Source organism: Physeter macrocephalus, chromosome 4 (genome assembly GCF_002837175.3).
Source record: "Physeter macrocephalus isolate SW-GA chromosome 4, ASM283717v5, whole genome shotgun sequence".
Taxonomy (NCBI): Eukaryota; Metazoa; Chordata; class Mammalia; order Artiodactyla; family Physeteridae; genus Physeter; species Physeter macrocephalus.
The window spans coordinates 84670401-84683671 of NC_041217.1; the positions used below are offsets into that span (position 1 = coordinate 84670401).

The window sequence follows — 13271 nt, forward strand, 5'->3', positions numbered from 1 at the left end:
TTCCTTTCCTATATTAGGGAAGTTTTCAACTATAATCTCTTCAAATATTTTCTCAGTCCCTTTCTTTTTCTCTTCTCTGGGAACCCTATAATTCAAATGTTGGTGCGTTTAATGTTGTCCCAGAGGTCTCTGAGACTATCCTCAATTCTTTTCATTCTTTTTTCTTTATTCTGCTCTGCAGTAATTATTTCCACTATTTTATCTTGCAGGTCACTTATCCGTTCTTCTTCCTCAGTTATTCTGCTATTGATTCCTTCTAGAGAATTTTTAATTTCATTTATTGTGTTATTCTTCATTGTTTGTTTGCTCTTGAGTTCTTCTAGGTCCTTGTTAAATGTTTTTTGTATTTTCTCCATTCTGTTTCCAAAATTCTGTGTCATCTTTACTATCATAACTGAATTCTTTTTCAGATAGACTGCATATTTCCTCTTCATTTGTTTGGTCTGGTGGGTTTTTACCTTGCTCCTTCATCTGCTGCATATTTTTCTGTCTTCTCATTTTGCTTAACTTACTGTGTTTGGGGTCTCCTTTTCACAGGCTGCAGGTTCGCAGTTCCCCGTTGTTTTTGGTGTCTGCTCCCAGTGGGTAAGGTTGGTTCAGTGGGTTGGGTAGGCTTCCTGGTGGAGGGGACTGGTGCCTTTGTACTGGTGGATGAGGCTGGATCTTTTCTTTCTGGTGGGCAGGGCTGCGTCTGGTGGTGTGTTTTGGGGTGTCTGTGACCTTATTATGATTTTAGGCAGCCTCTCTGCTAATGGGTGGGGTTGTGTTCCTGTCTTGCTATTTGTTTGGCATGGGGTGTCCAGCACTGGAGGTTACTGGTTGTTTAGTGGAGCTGGGTCTTAGTGTTGAGACATAGATCTCTGAGAGCTCTCGCCAGTTGATATTATGTGGGGCCGGGAGGTCTCTGGTGGTCCAATGTCCTGAACTCGGCTCTCCCACCTCAGAGGTTCAGGCCTGACACCCGGCCAGAGCACCAAGACCCCTCCTCATGTTTAGACTTCCATCACCCATCCGGCAGGGAGTGAGCCTCCTCAAAGCCCACGCAGCCGTCTTCCGGGAGGAAACACCAAACCCAACAGAAGCTCTTAAGACAAAAGCAACTCAGCGAGATCCCCCGGCAGCTGAGAGCACGTTTTCTTCCTCTTTTTCTTTGATCTGTTGCTATATGCACTCTGCCCAAGACAACATCAAGTTTCTCAAGCTTTGTTTCCCAGCCTATGAAAAGTTGGGCGCAGCGCCACCTGTAACCTTCTAATCTTTAAACTCTTTTAAACTTTTTTCCCTCTTCCTTTGACTCATCCTGAGTTCTACCCCATTCTTGATTCTCCGTGACTTTGTCCTTAGAAATTCCATTTTCTCCTCAAATCCTACCTATCCCTTGTCTACATTGTATTTTAAAAAAATATTTATTTATTTAGGCTGCGCCAGGTCTTAGTTGTGGCACATGGGATCTTTTAGTTGCGGCATGTGGACTCGTAGTTGTGGCATGCAGACTTCTTACTTGCAGCATGGATGCAGGATCTATTTCCCCAACCAGGGATCAAACCCAGGGCCCCTGCATTGGGAGCATGGAGTCTTACCCACTGGACCACCAGGGAAGTCCCTCCACTGTATTTTTTGTATTATGTGAATCTTTACACTTGTATTATTTTTGCTTACTTTCTCTCCTCTATTGTAAGTTTCTAAGGTAGTAGCTGTCTTTGAAGTTCCCATAATGCATAGTTAAATAGAACAGTGTGTCTTGAGCAACTTTTTGGCTAATTACCGTGACCCATGGAATTCTCTCTTCTTGTGGATCCAGTAATATCAGTTACATTATTTAAATTAGCCCCAAACCTTGTCTTCAGTAATTCCCTCTAAGGTGTAGGCCTTTGTCATGCCAATTGCCAGTAACCCCTCTAGAGGTTGATGATTCAGATTTAGGATGCAAATTAGAAATGCACAATTTTACCTCACTCTGTTGTGATTGCACCTTACTGATGTTTGTCATTTTTCATATAGAAAACAGCCCCCTAAGGGGAGCAGATTAACAATTTACTGTATTTTTTTAGGAAAGTGAAATAGATTGTTGAAATTATTTTAAGTGTATTATAAAGTGATTTTTGTTTTACTGACAGTATATTCTAGGACTTACATTGTCAGCATTTAAAGACTTAAGTTTAACCTATAATCGTATTTTGAGGTAACAAAATTTCATTTTTGATACTTTTTTAGTGTCCAGAAATGCCCTTTAAAACAACTTTGCAAATAACTATTTATCTGTGCTTAGTGTAAGTAAGGCTTATGTTAGACAAACAATACTTAATTTATTAGTCTTTTGTGGATTATCAGGTACTTTACAAAAACAACTTTGTTAAGTTCTTTGAAGTAGTGGGCTCAGATGTAGTAGTAATAATGATGTTCAGACTCAGTGATGGACATTAAACAATTATGTATACAGGAAAGAACTAAAAGGAGACAAATGTAATTGTCTTGAATTTGGGATGAAAAAAAATTTTTTTAACATCTTTATTGGAGTATAATTGCTTTACAATGGTGTGTTAGTTTCTGCTTTATAACAAAGTGAATCAGCTATACATATACATATACCCCCATATCTCCTCCCTCTTTCTTCTCCCTCCCACCCTCCTATCCCACAAAAATATGGAACACTTCATGAATTTGTGTGTCATCCTTGCGCCGGGGTCATGCTAATCTTCTCTGTATCATTCCAATTTTAGTATATGTGCTGCCGAAGCAAGCATTGGGATGAAAACTTTAAGAATGATGAGTAAAGCATAGAGGTAAAATTTTAGTCTTTATTCATAAAAACCTATGAGATACTTTTACATAAAACCAACTATAAAACTATTAAAAATTATGAAGCTAATTATAGTGTTAAATATTTCAGTGAGCAGTTCAAGTCATACTTTTTTTTTTTTTCAAGAAAAGGAAGAACAACTTTTTCTGCTGTCTTCCTCCTTGTGACTACTTATTTTCCCAACTTGGCCTCAAAGAACTAGGTGTGAAGTAGATACCAGCAGTAGTATACTAGCATTTCTATTCAAAAGGAGTAATGTAGATGACCATAACCCTAACTCCATACCTGTTTATTTATTATTGTAAAGTAGTCAGTACATTTGTGCTTCAAACCCTGGGACAAAATTAGTCATATATTAATAAATAAAAATATTGTATTTAGGTTTTGGAGAGTCTACTTTGGATTGCAGAAAACAATGTTTATAGATTATAGTCTAGATTATAATCTGGAATTCTACTGAGTAAAACTCTCCTGTATAGTGTAAAGGACTTCAAAGGACACAGTCTCTAACTTCCCTTTCTTCACTATTACTTCAGATTTTTATGTCCTTTCTAAAATGTGAAGAAAATTGGTATTTAGAAATCATGCCAAAATAAAAAATTTCAAATAACAAAGACAGGAATTTGGTAATTTGGCAGAATTGTGTTGAGTCCACGTCTGGGTTTTGAATTTTTGTATCCATAATTTTTCTTTTGAATGCTCGTATTTTATTCCCTTTCTTCTTCTCTCTGAATCTTTTTCTTCCTGAAGATACTTGCATTTTAAATTTAATTTTGACACTGTGGAATAAAGTTTTTAATATAAGACAGTGTTATTATTAAAACTGATGAAACAGTTCTTGGTGACCAAAAATTGTGACCTTAAAAAGCAAATTGTGGGAGTTCCCTGGTGGTCTAGTGGTTAGGACTCGGTGCTTTCACTGCTGTGGCCCGGGTTCAATCACTGGTCTGGGAACTGAGATCCCCTAAGCCAAGTGGCATGGTCAAAAATATATAAATAAACAAACAAATAAATAAATAAAAGAAATTGTGAGAAATCATAACCGGCAACTAAGCTCAAAGTTTAATCACATTCAATAAGTATTATATTAGCTGTTCCAACTGAACCTTACTGCATCAAACAGCTCTACTATCACGGAGTATGTATGTAAATTTAAGTGTAAATATTCTGAGATTAATTAACCTTTAATATTTTTTTTACTCTTAATTCAGAAAAAAATTTGTGAAATTCATGCCATGGAGCATTTCTGTTTAACCTCAGAACCCAGATTGTTTCCTTTGAGCTGAGACGATACAGCTTCTATTAACTCAAATGGAAATTTTAGAAATCTTGGAGATATTTTTATTATCCTACCTTCAGCATATGTAGGTGAAATGCTCTGGGACAGGTAATCTTCATTTTCAAATGGTGGTATAGTTTTATGAAATTATTTTGCAAATCCTCAGTTTCATATGTACCCTGAATTTAGAATGAGCTCTCCTAAGATGAGACTGGATGCCTCAGGACTTCTTTAACTGACTCATTTTATGCAAATCCCCTTCTCCATCATTTTAAAAAAATTTCTTATTGAAGTATAGTTGATTTTCAATATTGTGTTTCAGGTCTATAGCAAAGTGATTCATATACTGTGTGTATGTGTGTGTGACAAATAAATAAATAAAAGAAATTGTGAGAAATCATAACCGGCAACTAAGCTCAAAGTTTAATCACATTCAATAAGTATTATATTAGCTGTTCCAACTGAACCTTACTGCATCAAACAGCTCTACTATCACGGAGTATGTATGTAAATTTAAGTGTAAATATTCTGAGATTAATTAACCTTTAATATTTTTTTTACTCTTAATTCAGAAAAAAATTTGTGAAATTCATGCCATGGAGCATTTCTGTTTAACCTCAGAACCCAGATTGTTTCCTTTGAGCTGAGACGATACAGCTTCTATTAACTCAAATGGAAATTTTAGAAATCTTGGAGATATTTTTATTATCCTACCTTCAGCATATGTAGGTGAAATGCTCTGGGACAGGTAATCTTCATTTTCAAATGGTGGTATAGTTTTATGAAATTATTTTGCAAATCCTCAGTTTCATATGTACCCTGAATTTAGAATGAGCTCTCCTAAGATGAGACTGGATGCCTCAGGACTTCTTTAACTGACTCATTTTATGCAAATCCCCTTCTCCATCATTTTAAAAAAATTTCTTATTGAAGTATAGTTGATTTTCAATATTGTGTTTCAGGTCTATAGTAAAGTGATTCATATACTGTGTGTATGTGTGTGTGTGTGTATATATATATATATATATATATATATATATATATATATATACACTTTCTCAGATTCTTTTCCATTATAGCTTATTACAAGATACTGAATATAGTTCCCTATGCTATACAGTAAGTCCTTGTTTATCTATTCCCTTCTCCTTCTTTACAAAAGAATGACTACCTCACTCATCCCTGTTCTTATTCTGGTGTGCTGTTCCATGCTATAAAAATCTTTGGGGAACAATCCAAACAAAGGGAAAAACCTGGAATGCATAGCTCCAGAGAGAGAATTTTGAAGGAGACACGAATAGGTTGTAACAGGAATGTTTTTCAACTCACTGCTTTGAATTTGTAGGGAAGAAAAACTTTTCCCTTCTTACCTTCTAAGCTCTGTGGTTGGTCTAATAATTAAATAATAATTAAATTGACATAAGGCAGATTAACAGCAGAAAAACATTTAATTTCGTACATATGCAAGCCTATAAAAATATAACACTTGAGACTTCCCTGGTGGCGCAGTGGTTAAGAATCTGCCTCCCAATGCAGGGGACATGGGTTCGACCCCTGGGCCAGGAAGATCCCACATGCCGCGGAGCAGCTAAGCCCGTGCACCACAACTACTGAGTCTGTGCTCTAGAGCCTGCGAGCCACAGCTACTGAGCCCACGAGCCACAACTAATGAAGCCTGCGTGCCTAGAGCCTGTGCTCCGCAACAAGAGAAGCCACTGCCACGAAGAGTAGCCCTCGCTTGGAGCAACTAGAGAAAGCCTGTGCGCAGCAACGAAGACCCAATGCAGCCAAAAATAAAAAAGATAAATAAATAAATTTATTTAAAAAAAATATGACACTCAAAGAAGTAACCTAAGCAGGCAGCTTTTATACCTTTTAGACAAGGAAACAATACATTTGTGAAGAATTAACAAGACAAAGCATTTGGGCTTGGGTGGCATATTAGTGAAGAAGTAACAATGTTTGTTTATATAGCCTTCTTGGCCCTAAACTCACTATCTCTGATAATAAGGATGCCTGCTATCCTCCTGGTACTGGGAGGGTAACTTTCGAATAGGAGATTTATTTCCTGCTATCGGGGACAAAGGAGGTCAGAGTGTCCATCTTGTACTGGCTGTTTCTTAAGTTACTTTAATTCAAAATAAACAATATGCCAAATGGCATATTTTGGGGTGGCATATTCTATTCCCTTTCAAATTCAAATGAGGTCACACCTTTTCTGATAGTGAGGACTGGCCAGTTATATAGTGGCCATTTTCTGTAAACTGAATGAGCCGAAGTGCAAAGGTTTTGACAATGATATATTTAATGCACATATAACACAATATACAATATGCCAGAAATTACATATTTGCAACTATCAAACTTATACAGTTTAGTAGTCAATGTGTAAGGAAGTACAGTTTCCAAAGTTCATTTTGGGGCAAAATGGTTGAAGACCACAGGCTTGGGAGTCACTTGTACACACACTTAGTTCCTTTCAAAGTAAATCTAAGAGATTAAGAGAGGATATAATGGTATAATTCAGGACATTATATTAGCAAAGAATTTTGCTTGATTTTTTTTTCTTTCTTACACCAAATGTGATTCTTATAAAAAGCCTGTAGTTGTGGAAGAGAATTAATTTGGTAGCTCTATCTAAAAGACCCCAGGCGAAGGACATTATGGGATGTGACAGTATTTTCCAGAGCAAAAACAGAAACTAAGCTAGGGACCAAATTCCTGCATCAGAACCAACCAGGACCAACAAAGACCTTTACCAAGGATGAATCATGCTTTGGGAGATGAGGGCCCAGTGGCATTGGGGAAACTTTGAAATGGCTCTTACATCAATCATATCTCTTCTGCAGGTGAAATGTACTATATGTCCTATACTCACTTGAGGACTTTCACTTATCCTTGTTTGTCTCCGTCAGTGAATGGGAATGGGTGGAAAATTGTATTTCTAATAATTTCATGGTATAATCTTACCCATTCTGATGAATAGTCAAAATAAACGGAAATCTCTGAAGGAGATGAATCTGTAATTTCTACCAGGCCATAGAATAATGGTGCTTTCATGTTCTGATTTGATTCCATCAATTTCTGGGCTTGAGCAGCTACTTAGAAAGTTGTAAATGTTAGGAGATATCTGGGCTATTTGTGCCAAATCACTTTAAAGGACTTGAAACAATCTGATTGTGTCTGAGCTCCTGTAAACAGGACTATCCTAGTGGAACTTGCTGGCCCTGGTCATATCCCAGTCCTGTTTATCTGACCAGGAGACCCTGGGGAAATTTGGAACAAGGCCAGAGTCTTTTAAGGAACATTGTTGAAGAAGTCTCAGATCCTTCTGGAGGAAAAGGAGGAGTCTGAAAAGTTTGCCCAGGCTCCTGCTTTTTGCGGTGGCATTGCCTAGGGGGTGTGTGTGTGTGTGTGTGTGTGTGTGTGTGTGTGTGTGTCTGTTTAAATGAGATTACAAAATATGTCTTAGATATTTGTGTTCATGTGTACATATTATTAGGGATAACTAGTTTTGTAGGAGAATTTTTCGTATCTTGTATTTGTTTTTAATTGACAATCTAAAATAGATAAAGTATTTTCTGGATATTGTGGATGACCATTGTTTTAAAAGGAAAGTACTTTGCATTTGTTTTTTTTTGTTTTTTTTGTGGTATGCGGGCCTCCCTCTGCTGCGGCCTCTCCCGTTGCGGAGCACAGGCTCCGGACGCGCTGGCCCAGGGGCCATGGCTCACAGGCCCAGCTGCTCCGCGGCATGTGGGATCCTCCCAGACCGGGGCGCGAACCCGGTTCCCCTGCATCGGCAGGCGGACGCGCAACCACTGCGCCACCAGGGAAGCCCTTTGCATTTGTATTTGATTAAAATTAATACAGGTACCAAATAGTATGGATTTAATGATGCAGGCTAGTGAAGAATATGGATGAATACTTAATATTTAAATGATAGGTTTATACAAATGTAGACCAGATGATTTTATGGCATACTCTAAACTATGTAAAAACAAATTCGATATTTGTTTAAATAGAGAAAAAGTATATCATAGGATAAGCATATTCACTATGACAGCACTAATCTGATCACAGCATTAATTTATAATTATAAATTACAATTATATAATTATAAATTAATGTTTTTAGTGCTTTTGTTTAGTATTACTATAATATGTACATATGTAAGTAGCATTACAAATAAAATAATTTTATCAACCCAGCGATCCAGAAGAATTTTTATCTTTCCTCTTTTAAAAAGGGTCTGTACATTAAAGTACATGTGTTTTGGAACCAGACTCACTCGAATTTGGATATGGGCTCTACTGTTTAACAACTTTAGGCACATCTTCAGCAATTAAATCGGGCTTCATTTAATTTTCCAAATAATATATTTGCCTGGTATCTGCCAGAACCTATTCTAGATAATGGAAGTATATCATTGAACACAATAGATATGGTGTCTGCTCACAAGAGCATACACAGTTTAAAGGGAGAGCCGGGCAAACAAATTATACTACAATGTAGGTGTTATGATAGAAGTAAGACTGGGGTCCTATGGGTCCACATAGCAGAGATGACAAGCCTGCCCCTGGCAGTTCAGGAAAAATGAGACCTGAAAGACAAATAGCAGTTAGCCAAGTGATGGGAGAGCCAGAACTAGGCACAAGGAACAGAAACGTGCAAAATGCAGAGGATGAGAGAGGATGGCACTTTGAAGAAGTTCAAGTACTCTGTTAAGGCTGGGGCATAGTGTATGATGGAAATCAGCAAGAGATAAAGTTGAAGAGGCAAACAATGGTGAGATTAGAACAGGTTTTGAATGCTTTGATAAATTATTCTGAGGGTGATATATCTGGAGCCATAGAAGAATTTTAAGAAAAAGAGCAAAATGACCAGGCTTTACTTTCAGAAGATCACTTGGACTGCAGTGTGGAGAATGAAAAAGGGAGACCAAAAGGTGGAAAGTAGGGAAACCAGTTAGGAGGCTATTGCATTAACCCATGGGAGATTGGTGACCTGATCTAAGGTACAGTGGCTGTGAGGGTGGAGAGGAGGACAAATACAGAGCTATTCAGATTGATTAGATATGGGACATGAGGGCAAATGAGAGAAGGATGACCCCCAGATTCTGGACTGGCTAGCTGGAACTATGCAATTGAGTCATCACATAGATGATAAGGAAACCACTGGAACAGATAAGCTCTCAGTTTGCAGTGTTAATTTAGGGCAGCCTGTGCGTAGTACATGTTTAAGGATCCATTTTCCCTTCTGGCTATATCGGCATCCTCTTTTATTTGTTCATCAAATATTTCTTGAGTATCTATTATTACATGCCAAAAGGCTAGAGATATATCACTATAAAAAGTCCCTGTTTTCATGCAGCTTATTTTTTGGTGTGGAGAGACTGACAACAATAAGAGGTAATGTGGTATAGTAGTTAAAAGCACAAACTTGGGAGCCATTCTGATTACGTTTGAATCCCAGCTCTGCCATGTCCTGAACAAGTTACTTAACCTTTCTGTTCTCAGTTTGCTCAACTCTAAATTGGGAGTAGTAATAGTACTTACTTCATAGGGTTGTTAGAGCATTAAATTAATCAAGTAAAGTGCTTAATCTAATGCCTGCTGCATAGAAAGCACTATATGAGTATTTGCTGTTATTTTATATATTCTTTTAGATAGGTACCATGGAGAAAAACAAAGCAAGGTGAGGAGTGGGAAGTGCGAGGTTGATCTAGGATTGATCTAGGATGGTCCAGAAAAGGCTTCCTGATATGGGAACATTTGAACAAAGATTTAATGGAAGTGATATCTGGGTTAACAAAATTCTAGGCGGTGATAACCGTAAATTCAGAAACCCTGAAGGGCAAGTGTGCTTGACATCCTTAAAGATAGTAAGAAGGCCAGTATAGCTGGAGTGGTATAAGCCAGGAGGGACAAAGGTAGGAGATGAAGTTAGGATAAATTATATAGGCCTTTGTAGCATTTAAAAACTGGCTTTCCATTCTATCTGTTCTGTGACTGGACCCCAGGCTTCAGAATTAGGCATATGAAATAGATCCAGCCAGTCAAGGCTCACATAGTGATTAGACCTGACCAAACCAAGTATTTACTTAAAGCTAATTATGTTGCCAAAGTGAACATTCTAGGAATTCTGTTGCCTGGAATGAAGCTGGGATTTTATGGAAAGTATGTAGGCTTGGAGTTACTGGCAGTCTTCTTGCCTCAATGAGTTGAGGACCTGCTTGAAAGTGAAATCAACACAGAAGAAAGTAGAACCACAAATAGGGAAATATCCCTAACCAGATCATTTGGTCCTTGGATCAGGCTGTGCCTAAAGCCAGAACCACTGCCTTAGATTTCTTGGTTACATGAGCGAAATATTTTCTTTTTGGTCAAGTCAGATTGAGTTAAGGTTTTGGTCACTTGCCAACCTGATTAACATAAAATAGGCAGAAGAAATGGAGTAACTGAATCAAACTGAAAAGGAGTGAATGGCCTGCAAGAAAGGAAGACAATTCAGAGAGAAGATAAAAAAGAAAGCACTTGAGAGTGCATTTTCAACAATTTGAACAATGAATGAATAAATTAATGCCCAGGCAAGGACACAAGAAGCTTGTCATATAAGCCTGGTGAAAGTATCTAGCACAAAATAGATAATTAAAAAATAGTATCTATGGGCTTCCCTGGTGGCGCAGTGGTTGCGCGTCCGCCTGCCGATGCAGGGGAACCGGGTTCGCGCCCGGGTCTGGGAGGATCCCACGTGCCGCGGAGCGGCTGAGCCCGTGAGCCATGGCCGATGCGCCTGCGCGTCCGGAGCCTGTGCTCCGCAACGGTAGAGGCCGCAGCAGAGGGAGGCCCGCATACCACACACACACACAAAAATAGTATCTATAATGGTAATAGCTTCCATTGTCTGCCACTAAATTATAAATTCTTTGGGAGCAGGAAACATATTTCATTTTTTATTGCTTTTAGTAAACTAAAGTTATCACTCAGATATTTGAATTGAATTTACTTTGTGCTATGCCTTGCATACTTGGGCTAGTAATTGGGAGGTAAGCCTGGGATTAGCAGCAAAGGAAAACTAATCTTAGCTCCCACATTAAGCCAGGAATCCTGGCTAAAATCATCCAGGTCCATAGCATTCCTATCTTCTGGGAGATGCAAATTTTTTTTCTGGAAGAAAGTGCCCTCAGTTTAGGCCTTCAGGTTTCTCAGAGATTAAGATCAACCACCTAAGTTCATAAGCATTACCAAAAGAACGACATGGAAAAATTGAGAAACACATCGTCATTAGGAGATATGAATATACTTCTCTTCAATTATTGATAGAGGAAGCAGAAAATAGAAAACTAGTAAAGATTTAGAAGATTTGAAAAAACAAAAGTTTGATTCAACAAATAAATAATTCAACCCAACAGCTAGAAAATGTATATGCTTTTCAAGCATACATGAAATAGTTTCAAAAATTAATGTACCAGCCCATAAATGCCAGTCTTATAAAATATCAAAAAATTGAATTGTGCCAACTTTGTCATCTTACCACAGTGTTGTTAAGTATAAGTCAATAAAGCCAAACAAAAGATTTCCTTTGGAGAGTTAGAAACCCCTGAATAACTCTGGGTCAAAGAAGAAGGCACAATGGAAATTTTTAAAACACTTGGAACAAACAATAGTAAAAATACTGTATATAAAACTACATAGTATGCAGTAAAGGTGATAAATAGAGGGAAATTTGTAGTCTTAAATGCTCATATTAGAAAAAAATTAGGGCTAAAAATTTATCAGCTAAGTAGCCATCTTATGTCTGAAAAGGAATAGAGTAAATTCCAAATATGTAGGAATACAAATGATGATAAAAAATAGTAACAGAGGGCTTCCCTGGTGGCCCAGCGGTTGAGAGTCCGCCTGCCGGTGCAGGCGACGCGGGTTCGTGTCCCAGTCTGGGAAGATTCCACATGCCGCGGAGCGGCTAGGCCCGTGAGCCATGGCTGCTTTTCAAGCATACATGAAATAGTTTCAAAAATTAATGTACCAGCCCATAAATGCCAGTCTTATAAAATATCAAAAAATTGAATTGTGCCAACTTTGTCATCTTACCACAGTGTTGTTAAGTATAAGTCAATAAAGCCAAACAAAAGATTTCCTTTGGAGAGTTAGAAACCCCTGAATAACTCTGGGTCAAAGAAGAAGGCACAATGGAAATTTTTAAAACACTTGGAACAAACAATAGTAAAAATACTGTATATAAAACTACATAGTATGCAGTAAAGGTGATAAATAGAGGGAAATTTGTAGTCTTAAATGCTCATATTAGAAAAAAATTAGGGCTAAAAATTTATCAGCTAAGTAGCCATCTTATGTCTGAAAAGGAATAGAGTAAATTCCAAATATGTAGGAATACAAATGATGATAAAAAATAGTAACAGAGGGCTTCCCTGGTGGCCCAGCGGTTGAGAGTCCGCCTGCCGGTGCAGGCGACGCGGGTTCGTGTCCCAGTCTGGGAAGATTCCACATGCCGCGGAGCGGCTAGGCCCGTGAGCCATGGCCGCTGAGCCTGCGCGTCCGGAGCCTGTGCTCCGCAGCGGGAGAGGCCTGCGTACCGTTAAAAAAAAAAAAAAAAAAAAAAAAGTAACAGAAATCAATGAAATAAGGGGAAAGTATAATAAAATATAGATAAAACTGAGAATGTTCATTTTTATGGGTATGCTATTACCATCAATCAAGTATATGCTGGCCATATGTTCAGATTTTTGAAATAAAGATAAATGGACAGCTTTAAGGGTCCAATGTATTAAACACTGAACAATATATTCAACAATTAGAAAACATCTATGGGGTGATATAACTAAATATACTAGCACAAGTATAGGGCCAAGCTCTGCAATTGGAGGAAAAATCTGTTCAGGACAGAGAGGTTCTTGTGAAAATGTTCTTTGAAGAAAACTTATAATATAGATAAATTCCTGAGATTAAAGGGGGAAAAAGAAGGCACAAATATCAATGATAAAGAGGGTATACCTATACCCATAAAGAGATTAAAATATAAAAATTCTATGCCAGTAATTTGAAAACTTTGACAAAATGGAAGAAGCTATAGAAAAATACCCAAAAAAGACAGACTCAAAATGCAATAGAAGGAATGAATATACCTATAATTGTTAAGAAAATTGAAGATGATATGAAATCTTCCAAAAAG

General features: G+C 37.7%; 1 protein-coding gene and 1 non-coding gene across 5 annotated transcripts in view; one reads left to right on the forward strand and one right to left on the reverse strand.

Moving 5' to 3' along the window:
* Window positions 1-13271, forward strand: part of LOC102985261 (monocarboxylate transporter 1) — a 38920-nt gene that overhangs the window by 5029 nt on the left and 20620 nt on the right. For 2 of the 4 annotated variants that reach the window (XM_024119850.3, XM_024119854.3), the window contains exon 2: window positions 2721-2783. The exons of 1 other annotated variant lie outside the window; for it this stretch is intronic. The gene's annotated coding sequence lies outside the window, so the exon portion shown is untranslated. Of the gene's footprint in view, window positions 1-2720; window positions 2784-4621; window positions 4828-13271 lie in introns of those variants that run through there. One more of the 4 variants, XM_024119852.3, reaches the window with a different exon arrangement.
* On the reverse strand, window positions 2638-2744 carry LOC112063898 (U6 spliceosomal RNA). Its single transcript, XR_002891244.1, has one exon. It is a non-coding gene; the product is annotated as a U6 spliceosomal RNA (small nuclear RNA).